This window comes from Pongo pygmaeus, chromosome 22, assembly GCF_028885625.2.
Source record: "Pongo pygmaeus isolate AG05252 chromosome 22, NHGRI_mPonPyg2-v2.0_pri, whole genome shotgun sequence".
Classification (NCBI taxonomy): Eukaryota; Metazoa; Chordata; class Mammalia; order Primates; family Hominidae; genus Pongo; species Pongo pygmaeus.
Genome location: NC_072395.2, coordinates 51769998 through 51786185, shown reverse-complemented (window position 1 = coordinate 51786185; position 16188 = coordinate 51769998). Strand labels below are relative to the sequence as shown.

Below are 16188 nucleotides of genomic sequence, written 5' to 3'. Positions count from 1 at the left end.
GAGTGCTGTTGCTTCTTTTTTGTAATTTTTATCAACTGATTACCAAATGAAGGAGGGAGGGGATTAACTGGATGAAAGATTGAAGGTGCCAAAAGGAAAGAGGAGAAGAGGTAAATGGACCAAGTCTTAGGGGAGTCAGTGTGGGAGAATCTTAAGTTTCCTAAAAGGTCAATGAAGTTCTAGTTAGCAGGGGTTCAAAAAAGAGGGGTCTTGTTGACTAAGAAGTTTCCATAGAAGAGATAGAATTTAAAAGAGAAAAGAGAAGAAGATTAGCTTTTAATTAAACCGACTTTCGACCATAGAGCTCTGTAAATTTTTTTTTTTTTTAAACATACAAGCAGCAAACTTTCTGTTATGTGAGCAGCCAGCCTTTTGTGAGAGCTGAGAGACTGAGGAGGGGAGCATTGGCAGTGGTGGTGGGAGCAGCACCTCTCTTTTGCCACCTAAGAAGGGCTTTGGTTCCCAGTGGTGGTGGGAGATACATCTCTCTGATCCAGTAGAGGATGCAAGATAAACAGAAAAAAAAGTTGCTATCACACTCTAAAAATAGTTTTAAACCAGAAGTATTCCTAAGTGAATTACTCAAAACCAAAACAAATAAGCATACATGAGAATAAAACCAAGAAGCCCTTTATGGGTTTAACCTAAGTCTCCAAAGGAGAAGCAAAAGTTGCAACCCTTCCAAGATCTAGACCCCTCCCAGTGACAGCTTAAGGCAAGAAAAGTGTCACTAGTCACAAATGAAGTACAGCCCACATCTCTGTCTGGTCATATTTTCTAGAGACCTAACTTCTCACCGGGCCATCTACACACAATGACCCAGCAATCTGTGTGCCCCATAGATGGAAAATCAAAAGTGACAGTCAGTTAGACAACAGAAAATGAAAAGTTGTCTATGTGAGAAGAAAGAATACAAACAAATGGGTACCTCAAATGTTGAGTCATACAAATTCAAAACGAATAATTCAAACTAATTTTTATAAATGTTTCCTCCTGAGTTAAAGGATTTACATTTTCAAGAGGCTGATTCCCTGACCAGAGAACTAAATCAAACCCAGACCACAGTGGTAAATGCACATAATCTTAAACACCAGACCATAGGCTGGAGTGACTTTTTTACAAATCCCCCTGGAAATTCAAAGTTGGCAGTTTGAGTGTTCAAAGAATTTTAACTTTTGTTTTAGGTCAAATTTTTGCTTTTTAATTTTGTTAGAATAATTTTTAAGACTTGCCATCCCAATATTATGCGTCTTTCTTTTAATTTGGTTCTCTCATCAATACAAATAAGGCAACTGCTTAGGGCAAGAGATCTTCAAATTTTGTTTTCAAATATAGAAGTCTTTCTAATTCAAAAAACTATTATCTGGCCATTGATGATTAGAATTTCCAATGGCGTACATATTTTAATAGTGACTCAATCTAATAAGCCTCTTTATGGGAAGATCAGGAGGCATAGAAGATGCAGCCTCCATGATCCTCAAAAATTTACTCCCAGAAATAGGCTAAGATAGCAAAAGATCTTTGTTGCCACAGGTGATTAAGGATGGTATTTGTGTGAATGATGTCTCTGTTCTCCACACAAGCACATGGACACATGGACACTTGGCTGTACCACCAGGTATAGATCCACCAAATTCTGGGATTGGATTTGCCCAGCACTAACCAGGCAACAAAGATTGAGACAACAAGCCCCTTGTGGATGAGGCTCCTTATTAAGACAAACCATCCTGAGAGCCTAGCATGTTAGCAACAGAGTATGCTGCTTAAAATTTTATGCATCTTGGGTGTCCCAGTCCTTTCAGACTGGCCACCAGACATGATCTGAAAATCACATACCCTGGATAGCAGAGACTAAAAAGAGAAATGCTCCCACTTGGTCACAAGGCAAGCTTTCAAGGACATAAAATAAGAGGAGAGGGCAACCTCATTCCATTTTTATTTTGGAGACCTGCAGCACAGTTTGTCTAAATAGATGCTGGAGGTCTGCTGAGAACTATAAGACTCACCGGTCTGTGGAAGCTGGCTTGAACAACAGGCTTATGTTTTAGGCCTATGTTCTACCCTATGGTACCCCTCTTTATGACAAAATGACACAGGAAGACAAAGATAAAGAAAAGCAAAGACTATTTCTGGGCATAAATGGATCAGACAATATGAATATTCATACCAAAAATACACCAGAGTCACTGCACCTAACAATAGTCATACAAATGCTTTTCTCCCATTAATCTTAAATGTAAAAAGGAAAAATAGACAAACAGTAATTTTTACCATCTGCTCAACCAGATTCCACAGAGAGAGACTGGGAGTCTGGTACCAGATTCCACAGAGAGAGACTAGGAGTCTGGTAACAATTTCTTACTCTTATATTGGCCTCTCAGGTCCTGAGTTCCTTTGGTTGTGGCTTCCAGAAAAGCAGAGCAGTTTTGAATATGCTGCTCACAGCACCAAATATGTAAGAGTAAAGGGGGAACATTTCTCTCTTTATCCTCTGACTGTTTGCTGAAAATCAACAGAGAAAAGCAGACTAATAAGAGAAAAAAGGCATACAAACTTTATTTTAATGTGCATAGCACAGGGGAATTGCAGGAAAATGACTACCCAATGGGGTATGGATGCGTATATACTCTTCGTCATAGCAGAAGGGAAGATGGGGGAAATGTGGATGGTTTGAGGGACAGTAAGTGATTTTTAGGGGCAAAATGAATGGGCCTCATACTCAGACAATGGCTAGTAAATGATAGTATTTGGAAATTGGAATAGTCTTTGGAAATTGGACAGAGAGCAGACAACGGTTTGGGATGAGTTCATCTGGTGTTTAATTTTCAGTCTCTTCCTTTTGATATGAGTTTTAATCTTCTCTGGTTAATGAAATTTTAGGGAAGAAAAGTGTGTTCCTCTGGTAGGTCCAGTTTCTAGGTAGATAAGGGAACTATGGAGAGCAGCTTCATCCTGTGCTTTGGGAGAGACAGAGGATTGAGAGATAGGAGAAGGGGTCAAAGAGACCTTGCGACTGCTTCTTTAGCTCAGCCACATTTTGGGGTGAAATATTCTGGTTTCCTTTAAGATCAATGAACTTGTAGATATAGCAATGGGATTTATCCAAAATGAAGCATAGAGAGAAAAATGACTAAGAAAAATTGAATGGAGCTACAGAGATCTGTGGAAAAATATAAAGTCGTCTAATGTAATGGTAATTGAAATTCCTAAAAGAGAAAAGACAAAAACATTTGAAGAAATAATGTCTGAAATGTCTCCAAATCGGATGAAAATTACAGAGCTAGAGATCCAAGAAGCACAACAAACCCAAAATAGAATAAACACACACATACACCACCCCCCACACACCCCATAATAAAGCATTATAATAAATAGCTAAAAACAAGTGGTAGAAATATTCTTAAAAGCAGAGAGGAAAAATAGATATATGTACAGAGGAACAGTAAGAATGACTGCAGACTTCTTGTCAGAAGGTATGCAGACCAGAATACTTTAAAGAGCAATAGATAGATAGACAATAAATCCTGTTAACCGATAATTATATATTCATGAAAAATAATTCTTTGAAAATGGAAGTCAAATAAAATATTTTTCGGACAAATACAAGCTACAAGAATTCACTTCCAGCAGACCTACACTACAATAAATTTAAATCAAGTCCTTTAAATCACAGTAATATAAAACCTACGATCACATAGAAACTTGGATGTATACACAAGAGTGGAAAGGGCTGATATTGATAAATATATGAGTAAATATAAAGGGTTTTTTGCCTCATTTAAACATTTTGTTAAAAGATAATTGAATTTTTTTTTCTTTTTTCTTTTTTTTTTTTTTGAGACAGAGTCTTGCTCTGTCACCCAGGCTGGAGTGCGGTGATGTGATCTCGGCTCACTGCAGCCTCTGCCTCCTGGGTTCAAGTGGTTCTCCTGCCTCAGCCTCTGGAGATCTGGGACCACAGGCATGTGCCACCATGCCAGGCTAAGTTTTGTATTTTTAGGAGAGTTGGGGTTTCACTGTGTTGGCCAGGCTGGTCTCAAACTCCTGATCTCAAGAGATCTGCCCACTTGGCCTCCCAAAGTGCTGGGGTTACAGGCATGAGCCACCATGCCTGGCCCATTATTTGCCTTAAATAATGTAATATTTAAGGCAAAAAGAGTAGAAATGTATTTTGCAGTTAAAATAAGGTGAGAAATAAAATGTATGACAATAATAGCACAAAAGATAGCAGGCAAAAATAGAAATATAATATCCCAAGGATTATACATTATACATGAAGTAGCATAATATTATATCTATATGGACTGTGAAAAGTTAAATTTGAATATTGTAAATCTTAGAAGAACTACTTAAAATAATAAAAGAGTATAGCTTATCAGCCAATAGTGTCTATAAATAGAGTAGAAAAAATATATTCCAAAAGAAAGTGGAAATTTAGAGGAAAAGCAATAAAAAAGGGATGAGACAAATAGAAAAAAAAGGGAGATGGTAGATTTAAATTCAACCATGTTGATAATGACATAACATGTCACCCCAATCAAAAGACAGAGCTTGTTAAAAATGAAAGACAAAACTGTGTGCGATCTGCAAGAAACTTACTTTATTATTATTATTTAAATTTTTAAATTTAAATTTTAGATTCCAGTGGTATGTGTTTGTTACAAGGTTTGTCGCAGGTTTATTGCAAGGTTAGTTATATCGTGTGATGCTGAGGCTTAGGCTTCTATTGATCCCATCATCCAGATAGTGAACACAGTACCAATAAAAAGTTTTTCAGCCCTTGCCACCCTCCTGTCTTCCCTCCTTTTGGAGTTCCCAATATCTCTTGTTCCCATCTTTATGTTCATATGTATCTGAGGTTTAGCTCCCACTTATAAGTGAGAATATGTAATATTTATTTTCTGTTTCTGAATTAATTTGCTTATAATAATGGCCTCCAGCTGCATCCACGTTGCTGCAAAGATTATTATTTCATTCTTTTTTTATGGCTGCATGGTATTCCATGGTGTATATGTACCACATTTTCTTTATCCAAGAAATTCACTTCACATGTGATGACAAAAATAGGTAAAAGATAGAAATAGATATTTCATGCAGATACTCAAAATAAAGTAAGAGTGGCTGTATTAACATCAGAGAAAACAGAAATCAGAAAAATGATTATTAGCAAGGATGAAGAAGGACATTTTATACTGACAAAGGGTGAATGCATCACAAAGATATAACAATCTTAAATGTGTATGCACACAATAAATGAAGCAAAAACTGATGAACTGGGAAGAATGGGTAAATCAACAATCATAGTTGGAAATTTCTGCATTCTTTTCCTAATAACTTATAGAAGAAGTAAACAGAAACTCAGCAACACTATTTACTGAATAGTGAATAACACTATTTACCAACTTGACTAATTGATGTAAATATGTCCATATAATAGCAACAGAATGTTCACTCTTTTCCAGTGCACATGGAACATTTGCCAAGATAGGCCATGTGCTGAGCCAAAGACCAAGCCTCAACAAATTTAAAACGATTGAAATCATAAAAAGTTTATGTTCTGCCTATAATAGAATTTAATAAGAAGTCAACAACAGAAGAATCTGGAAAGTCCCCAAATATGTGGAAATTAAACAACATATTTCTAAATAACCCATGGGTCAAAGCAGAAATAACAAGGAGGATTAAAAATATTTTGAACTAACTAAGAACAAAAACGCAGCATATTAAAATAGGTAAGATATGGCTAAAAACAGATCAAAACTTCCACTTCAAGATGCTAGAAAGAAGCAAATTAAATTCCAAAAATAGGAAAAAGGAAATAATAAACATAAAAGCAGACATGAATTAAATTTACCGAAACTAAAAAAATGAATGAAACCCAAGGCAGGTTCTTTGGGGAAAAATTAATAAAATTAATAAACGTCTAATTAGACTTATGCAGAAAAAAAGAGCGAAGACACAAATTCCCGCATCAGGAATGAAAGTGACACATCGCTACAGATCCTATAGACTTTAAGAGGATAATAAGAAAATATTATGAACAACTTTATTTTGACTACTTTGATAACTTAAATGAAATCATTCTTTGTTACAGTGTTACTTTGTATTAGAGAGAATGTTTTTATTCTCAGGCGATAGATGCAAAAATATTTAAAGTGCAGTTCACTTTCAAATGGTTCAGCCAAATGTTGATGATTGTTGAATCTAAGTGGTGAGTATACAAATGTTCCTCGTATTCATCTTTTATCTTTTTTGTATATTTGAAAATTTTTGGAATACAAAGTTGGAAAAAATAAATCATGCACAAAAGATTGCCAGTAGAGCAGCTGCCATTCAAGTTGAGTCATTTGAAACAGGGCTTATGATGGGAAGGATAGTGTCATGATCTTTTGACCATGAGATCAGGGTTGTGACCTTCCTTTTGTTTCAGGATGAAGCTTCTTGGTGACGTAACAGTCTGTGGAAACTCCCACAGGACAAATGCAGAAAGGAAGGACCTAGATCACTGGATGGCCAACGTTGCCCCTTGCACAGCAGCAAAGGCCTATACAAATTTTTTGAGTAGCTTTATCTAGTTGTCCAGCTACTGGGAATAACTTGTAAAATCCCCTGGATAGTCAACAGCATTGGGGCTTGCTTTGTAAACAGAGACCTGACCTACTTAATTCTTCCCAGGGGTTGGAAAAGGAGGCTTGACTCACACAGACATGAAACCTTGGCTTAATTGGACACTAATTACTCAAAAGAGATCTGTTTACCCAAACTTCCCCTAGATCAAGCTCAGTATAAAATGAGAGGATGCATAAAGAAGCAAGATATTTAGAGGAAAATGTCACAAATACATTTATCAGTCCCAAAAGTCCTTTTTTTTTTTTTTTCCCAGAAGTGATGTTGCTAATTGCACAAAAATAAACAGTACAGGGGTTGATAAATTCCACATTTAAGGGCTGAGAATAGTGTCCCTACATTTCTAAGAAGCTGTATATTTGGAAATGAATACAATTGAAAATAAGGATAATTGGCATTCTAAAGCCAATTGGATAACTTGGATGAAAAAGTAGAATTTACCATATTTTGATATGTTTCTTTTTGATTAAAGTATCTGTAAAGGAAACAAATTATTGTATTGCTACAGATTTTATTACTGAACAAGAAAAAAAGGCCTGATGTTGTGCATTTCCTTTTGGCCTTTGGTCTTGGCTGATGTTGGGCATCCAATAAGCTTCTTTGTCTTGAATGAAGACTTAAGAGGGAGTGAAAAGTAGGAAGAGCATCAAAACTTCTTTGCAGGTTGTAATCGAACCACCTACTACTTATTGTCTTACAGTCCATTTATTCAACAAATGGAACATCTCAATTGCTCGATGCTATTACAGACACTAGGTATAGTCTTAGACAAAATAAATTGCTGTTTTTATATAGCTTGTATTATGGTTGATGGAGTACAGTCAAAATTATTTAAATAAAGGACGATGTGAGGAAGACTTTGAACTTAGAAATCTGGGTTCTCATCCAAGCTTTGCTGCTAGCTTGTTGGGGGAACCTTGGGTGATGAGTTGGTTGACTCCTTCCAGAACTCAGCGTTCATCCATCAAGTGAGGGAACTTGACCAGATATTCAATAATGGCCCTTCCAGCCCCATCTTTATATGAAAGGGAAACCACAGTATGGGCCCATGGGGAAGATCATGGACTTTGGAGTAAAACATTTCTGACTTGGTCAATTATTTAATCTCTTGATCTCGATCAATTCATGTAACTACTCTGACCCTCAGTTTCCTTGCTGCAAAATGAGATACTAATATTTGCTCAAATAAGATAACAGGCAAAACAATCATGAGGCTCCTGGCACACCACTGTGCATGGCTTTTGCTCCCTTGGGGAGCTTATAAATGAAAAAAGATTTTACAATGCAAAGACAGTAAGCATTTTGTTAGTGAAGCAATAAAATAATTGGGCAATTTCCTCTCAATTGCACCATCAACTGATGCCCAACCTAGAAAGCATTTGGCTAAGAATGGAAAAGGAATCTGTGCCCAGATCCCTCAATTTTGACCTCATGGTATATACATGAATTAGCAGACTAAATTTATGCTCCTTTTGAAAACTGTGTCCATTCCAAGAAGTCAGGATATTTTCACCCAGCCTGGCCTAGGCAGTGGGACTCCCCAAGGCTACAAGCAGAGCCACAGTGCTCTGGGCTGGGCTGCCACACTGTCATGCTGGGACAAAGATGGCAGCAGACAGCTCTCTTGGGTAACAGCAGGAAGCTCTTGTCACAAGAGTGATCTCATCTCTTAGGGGACTATGGTAGAAACACAGGGCAAAAGCTATAGGAATGGTCCAACATAATAACTATGTTTTTTTTTTTTAATTTTCAAAATGTGATAAATGATTAAGAATATAAAACTGGAATTTAGAACTTACAGAGAACTTGTATGAATAAAAAGACAACCTAATTTTAAAATGGGCAGAAGTCTTGGGCAGGCACATTACAATACAGCAGGGGTCACCAAATTAAAGCCTCACCAGCAAAATCCACCTCCCATCCCAGCCTGTTTTTATAAATAAGCTGTGTTGGAACACAGCCAATCCCATTCATTCACACATTGCCCATGGCTGCTTTTGCTTGACAACAGCATAGTTGAGTAGTGGGGACAAGACCATATGACCTCCAAAGCCAGAGATATTAACTATCAGGCCCGTAATAGAGTGATTCACAGAGACCCCCATAATGGAGGAAAATACAAGTGGCCAATAGCACATAAGAAGATGCCCAGTATTACAGCCAAGAGGAAAATGCAAATTACACCCACAGTAAGATACCATTATGCACCCATTAGAAAGGCTAAAATTAAAAGGACTGACAACAACAAGTGTTGGCAATGGTGGGCAACAGCAAGAGCTCTCATACACTGATGGTTGAAGTGTAAATTGGTTCAGTTTTGGAAAACAGTTTGGCGGTGTCTACTACAGTTAAACATACATATTTCCATGCCCCAGAAACTCCTGGGCATATTCTCCAAAGAAATGAGGGCTGTGGCCACGAAGAGATGTGTGAGAAAGGTCCTAGCTCCTTTATATATTATAGTCCCAAACAGAAAACAACACATACCCGTCCACGTTAGGATGAACTAAATAAATTGGGGCATATGCATTCAATGGAATAGTACATAGCAATGAAAAAAATAAACTGTTGCCCCATGCAAAGATGTTTCACAGACGTAACGTTAAGCAGAAGAAAGCAGATCTCAAGGAGCCCACATTGTACAATTCCAATCTATATGAAGCTCAATAACACATGGTACTAGAAGTTGTAATAGCAGTTACCTGTAGGACCGGGGGTTTGTATTGAAAGAGAAGGAATATCAGGAAGTCTGCTGGGCCTGGAAATGTCTGAGATGTTGCTCTGGGAGGCAGTTGCATGGCTGTAGACATATGTAAGACATTATTGAATGGTATACCTGAGATTGGAGCACCTACAATAGAAGGTACAGTGTTACATCTCTGTGAATAAGAGAAAATATTAAAGAAGAAAAAGACTGTGGATCATTTTGGACTTGAACCTTATGCAGTAGTGGGTACTACAGAGTCGTGTCTCAACTACAATTCAAACTGCAATACCTTTTAAGCTTTGTGTTGAAAAGAATGAATATTTGGGAATGTAATTCTCTGTTTGTGATAAAGTCCTCCATAATAACCGATTCAAAGCAAAGGAGACTACAGTTTCCCCTGGTGCCCTGCCCCTGTCTCGGATTGGTGCATGTTTGTTGGGACATCTACCAGAGGGGATTAATGCCCCAGGCTAATGCCACTCCCTGTGCCCAACTCATGTCAGGTGGCTGGGGGGCAGGCAATCCAGAGCCTTCTTGCTTCCCCAGTGAGGGATGGACAGGAGGAAGCACCCTCCAAAGGGCCGGCCTGTCCCATGGATTGTCTAGGAGGAGGACAACACAAAGGCAAGGTCGTTTCTCGGTGAGCCCATGCCTGGCCTTGCAGAGCAAATACTGGGGATCACGCATCACGCCTCCAACAGGCAAGTGGCCCCACGCCCATAAACCACAGGATGCCAGGGATGTGGGATTGGAGTGGCCCTGTGGGTTTTCTCAATGAAGTAAATACCTCCGAGGAAATTTGGGTCCTCTACCACTCTCAGTCAGTTGCTTCCTGACTGGTCCACATGTGCTGGGATTCTGGGTTCAACGGGATCATACCATCGTGGAGGGCTGGAGCCACATCAGAAATGTCCCTGTAGCTCCTGCCTCCACAACTACAGGCCTGTAACGCTGCTCGCCTTAAGTGGTTAGTTAACACAGTGCATGGATGGTCTGGTCCACAAATGCCTTTTCCAGGTGTATTTGACTTACAGCCATCTCTGTTCTCACTACGAAGACAGGAGAGGAGCTTCACAGAGGTGAAGTCAGTGGAAGATGCTCCAACCCTCCTTTGAACACACCTGCAACAAGGAAACCTATCTGATTTCCCCAGCTTTCCTCCCTCTTGTCTTGTGGCAGAGCAGTGCCTCCCTGCAGCTGACTTAGAGCAAACCAAACACAATTGGACCTGTTTTCACTGAGCAACTTGCAATGTTTTGCCCAGATTCCAGCAGTGAACTCAATATCATTGGATGAGTTCATAATGCATGCATTTGTTCATACCAGGGAATTCCCTGGAAGGTTACTTGTAAAATAAATATCAAACGGGGGAATTAATTTATCTATGTTCTTTTTCTTATTGGTTCTGTCTCCTTAAAAATATGGAGAATGGTTATCAGGCATACATAACTTTTTCTTTTAATGGCTGGTTCAGGCTAATTAGATTCTAGGTTTGAGGTTTTGCAATGGCTGTATTTTGAAGTGTTCATGTGGCGCTGTGTGCATTTCCTGTGGCTGCCTTAGCACCACAAACAGCTTGGCTTAAAACACCAGAAATGTATTCTCTCACGGTTCTGGAGATCAGAAGTGTGAAATCCAGAAGTCAGCAGGATTGGCTCCTTCTAGTAGCTTCTATGCCTCTTCCAAGCTCCTGGTGGTTGCTGCAGTCCTTGGCATTCCTCGGCTTGTAGCTGCATCCCTCCAACCTCTGCGTTGGCCTTCACATGGCTTCTTCCCTGTGTGTCTCTGTGTCTCTGTTTTCTTTCCTTATAGAGGACACCAGTCATTGGATTTAGGGCCCACTTTCATTCAGAATGATGTTATACTAACTCATTACATCTGTAAAGATCCTTTTTCCAAATAAGGTCCCATTCTGAGGTTCCGAAAAGGCCATGGATTTTGGAGCGATAACCATGAAACCCAGTCCAAGCACCATGCACCCAATGCTCATTTCCATCAGCCCACTCTTTGCCAGTGGGTAGAGAGATCTGCCTGTGACCACACGATAGGAAGTGGATGGATGTCAGGCCTTATATTCTGGAAGGAGAATGTCTGGATCAAGTGATGGGGAGGAGAATGAAAGCTGGAGAGTTGGTTGCCATGGTGACTCCTTCTTCAGTCTCCAGGGCTCTCCCAGCTTCCATAAAGTCCTGTTCCTCCCCCCATAGGCTTGGATTATTCCTGAGTCAACATGCTGTACTTTCAGGGCCCTGTGGGTGGCCAGCAGCCTTCCCTCCTCACTTGATTGTTTGGGGACCAGGGATGTGGCAGCTCTGGAGGGGGTTAGGACAGGGCTGTCTTTCAAGGAGGGTGAAGATCACATGAGTTCCAGTTGAAGCAGGAGACTTGATTTGTTATTCTAGCAATGGGTAGAAGACCGGCTGGAGCCTGACTCAACATACAACAGCTCACACAGCTTTTTTGGGGCTTAGCCTTCCCTGGTAAGGCAAGAGTTCTCATTGGACTTTTATGTCAACTGATGGCAAGGACTTTAAGATTTAGTGTGGTCACTAATGTATTATGGAAACTGAAGAACTGGGTGAGGGCTTTGCTCTGAAAACTATACCTGGAGACTTCACCTAGGGCATTTTCTATGGGAATATTTAGGTGGAACAGTCTAGTCTATACCTAGGCAGTCCTGGGCACTCTTGCAAGTCTCAAATTTCACAACCACTATTTCCCTTTTTCTCCTCCAGAGAGTTAACTGAGATAGCTTGGTGCTAACTTTGCCAAGGGAAAAAATGTATTTTTTTAATTCCCAGGCAATTTTAATAATAAATCTTAATAGATGCGGTAAGAGCTGCCTTCATCCCATACAGAGAATACAATGGTGCTAGACTAAGTAGAGATTTTATTTCAGCTTAAAGATTCTGTTTGATGTCTGAAATTACATGTTTAGGCAGCATGGGGAACAGGACTGTTCTTTAGCATCAGTTTCACAATTACTTTAATCTACTAGGTTTCATTCACCTTATAATTCTGAAATTTCATCAGCAGTGGGAACAGAAAAGGATATTCACATGCTAGCCCCAGATTGGCTGTGATTGAAACTAATGATACAATTACAGCAATGAGTGTTTGCAACGGTTGATGATCAGGTACCAGTGTGGGATGAAATGGTAGAGAAGTGGTGCTTGTGGGTGATGTGTCTCCATTGATCTGTTGAATTAGGTGCCTCTTCCTCTGGCATCACTGACAATTCTTGGTGGGGCCCGAAGATGGGGGTGGGTTACACTCTGGGTCAATTTCTTCTCCTCTCTCTGATGTGCTGAGGCCCATGGATTCCGTGAACAAGTGTGGGCTCTGTTCAGCCCTTGAAAAAGCTCAAGGAAAGATGTCTCCTAGGGAGTGGTAGCTCCTTCCAATTTCTGGGGTCGGAGGTTCTCCCTGCATATGGGAGCCCAGAGCCTGAGGCTCTGGATCTTCTCCCAGGAGAAGACTGCAGTCGGCCTGATGGGCCATGGCCGAGGCTGAGCCTTCAATTCTTTGTCCCTGCTGTGTTCCCTGAGAAGGCTTGGAAGTAGGGCAAAAGCCATGCACTCCTCTACAGCCCCACAGAGAGAGTATCAGGACAATGGAAAGGGAGTGATTCCCCCGGAGGAAGAACGCCTTGAGGACTCACACAGAGGAAGTTTGTTATGACTGATACTTGGAAGGCATGAGCCCAGTTGTAGCTGTGAGCTGTCTGACCTTATTTGTTCCGATGGACTCCACTGTGACTCTGGACAGAGCATTCTATTGAAAACAGTTTGCATATCAGCAGGTTTATTATAAAATATACCAATAAGATTCTTCCTCCTGAAAGTGGCAGAAACTCAGATCAAACTGGCTTAAGCTTCTAAGGGGACTCATTGACTTGGGTAATTGACCAGATTAGGGTATGGGGCTTTATGGATAGCTGGATCCAGAGTCACAGATGCTATCAGGATTCTGTCTCTTTCTTTTAGCTCTACTACTTTCTCTGCAGTAGGTTAGTTCTCCAAAAGGAACAAGACGGCCACTGGAGCCCCAGGATTATAGGATTCTTCATGCTTGGGATCTTGTGGAATCCTGGACCTGCTTGGGTCACGTGCCCACCCCTGTGCTGAGGAGTTGGAAGTCATTTTCAGGTTGAGGAGGGCATCCCCAGAAAGCCAGAGAAGGGGGCAGAAATGCAGGGTGGGCTCAACACCAGGCCTCCACTACCGAATGTCAGGACAGCAGCCTTCCTGAAGGGACATGTTAGGTGGACACCAAGTGAGAGCCTATGATAGCAACCAGCAGCAGTTGGAGGAGGTCTGGGTGCGGCAGCTCACGCCTGTAATACCAGCACTTTCGGAGGCCGAGGTAGGCGGGTCACTTGAGCCCAGGAGTTTGAGAACAGCCTGGGCAACATAGTGAGACCACATCTCTACTAAAAAAGAAAAATTAGCTGGGTGTGATGGTGTGTATTCATCATCACTGCTATGAAGAACTCCTGAGACTGGGTAATTTATGAAGAAAAGAGGTTTAATTAACTCACAGTTCCATAGGCTGTACAGGAAAGATGACTGAGAGGCTTCAGGAAACTTACAATCATGACAGAAGGTGAAGGAGAAGCAAGGACATTCCTCACAAGGTGGCAGGAGAGAGGGGGTGGGGAGAAGTGCCACACACTTTTAAACCATCAGATCTCATGCGAACTCACTCACTATCTCGAAAATAGCAACGGAGAAATCTGCCCCCGTGATCCAATCACCTCTCACCAGGCCCTTCCCCTAACATTGGGAATTACAATGCACCATAAGATTTGGGTGGGGACACAGACAAACCACATCACAGTGCATGCCTGTAGTCCCAGCTACTTGGGAGGCTGAGGCAGGAGGATTGTTTGAGCCTGGGAGTTCAAGGCTGCATTGCATTCCAGCATCCTGGGTGACAGAGCGAGACTGTATCTCAAAAGAAAAGAAAAAGAAAAAAAAGTTGGAGGAAAAAAAATTTAATAGCAGAAAAAATAGCAGTCTCCATACTGACAGCCTCACAACTCAGAGAACTTGAAAAATGTTATGTAGACAATGGCAATAAAGGGCTGGCAGGTCCCTGTGCACTGGTGAACACAGAGCCTTCTTGAGGCTGTGCCCTTCAGCTTCGTTTGGAATTTGACATTTTAAAAAACACTCCACCCACAGGTTTCCTTTGAGAGACTAGAGTATCTTTGAACTTAATATTCAGGTAAATAAAAAGACCACTTGGGAGAAAATTATCTCCTCTGAAAAGCTTGTCACTTAACACTTGTTTCTTAGGAGAACTACAAAAAAGTCAGTAAAATGGCAGAATTCTTCTCTGACATTTAAAGCTTTCCATGTGGTTTGCCACTGAGAACAAGGTGTATGTTCTTTTCAATTGCCTAAATCTTGCTGCCCCAGCTGGGAACTTTGCTGCAGAATCCAGAGAAGTGACTCTTCAGGGTCTGAGAATGAACTTGGATGGAAAAAAATACATTTTTATTTTTACTAATTTCCAACAGATATCAAGCATTTTATTCAACTATGGAATGGAAGCAACAGATTACAGCAGCATTAACAAGACCTGGGATATCATCACCAATCAAAATCATGGATATTTCATAGCACAAGAACATTGTTTCAGAATCTCAAAGTACTCCTCCTACTCAACATGACTTTGAAATTGCAATAGTTGTTAGAACTGTCACTGCAGTTTGATATATGATGTGTTTACAAAGAGGCACATGTATTACTCTTTCAGAATTATAACTCTGTATGCATTCCAATATAATTGGTTTCCTTTGTCATCTTCGGAATTTTATGTATTTAAAAATATTATTCTGATGTTAATACACAATGAAGAAAGGATAGAATTTTCAATAAATGGTGTTGGGGAAATTGGATATCCATATACAAAAAATAAAAATAAAATTGGATTCTTATCTTAAACCCTACACAAAAATTAACTCAAAATGGATTAAAGACATAGACATAAGACCTGAAACTTTAAAATTACTAGAAGAAAACATAGGGGATGACACTGGTCTGGGCAATAACTTTTTGGATATGACACTAAAAGTACAAGCAACAAAAGCAAAAATAGACAAACACAGTTACATCAAACTAAAAAAGCTTTCACACAGTAAAGCAAGCAATCAACAGAGTGAAGAGAAAACTTACAGAATGCAAGACTATATCTGTCAACCATACAGCTGAGAAGGATTTAATATCCAAAATATACAAGGAACTCAACTCAATAGCAAAAACAAAAAACAACAACAAACCAAAACCAACTCACATATAACTCAGCTAACAATGGGCAAAAGATCTGAATAAATATTTCTCAAAGGAAGATATATGAATTACCAACAGGTATATGAAAAGATGCTCTACACCACTAATCATCAGGAAAATACAAATTAAAACCATAATGAGATATCACCTCATACCTGCTAGAATATCTATTATCAAAAAGATAAGTGATAACAAATGTTGGTAAGGCCATGTAGAAAATGGAACCCTTGTACGCTGTTGATGGGAATGTAGATTGCTACAATCATTATGAAAAACAGTATGGAAATTCCTCAAGATACTAAATATAGAACTACCATATGATCCAGCAATTCCACTTCTGGGCATATATTTAAAGGAAATGAAATCAGTATCTTGAAGAAGTATCTGGACTCATATGTTTATTGCAGCATTATTCACAATAGCCAAGATATGGAATCAACCTTAGTGCTTAGTGTCCATTGATGGATGAATGGATGAAGAAAATGTGATACACACACACACACACACATGCACACACACCCAGGGATATTATTCAGCCTTTAACAAGAAGAAGATTCT

The 16188-nt window shown here is 39.8% G+C and overlaps 1 long non-coding RNA gene across 1 annotated transcript in view; it reads left to right on the top strand.

Annotated features, from left to right (window-relative positions):
- LOC129022623 (uncharacterized) overlaps positions 1 to 14934 on the top strand; it is a 35066-nt gene extending 20132 nt beyond the window's left edge. The window contains exon 3 of the long non-coding RNA XR_008496492.1: positions 14859 to 14934. This is a non-coding gene — a long non-coding RNA (uncharacterized LOC129022623). The remainder of the gene's footprint in view (positions 1 to 14858) is intronic.
- Positions 14935 to 16188: the final 1254 nt, after the last annotated feature.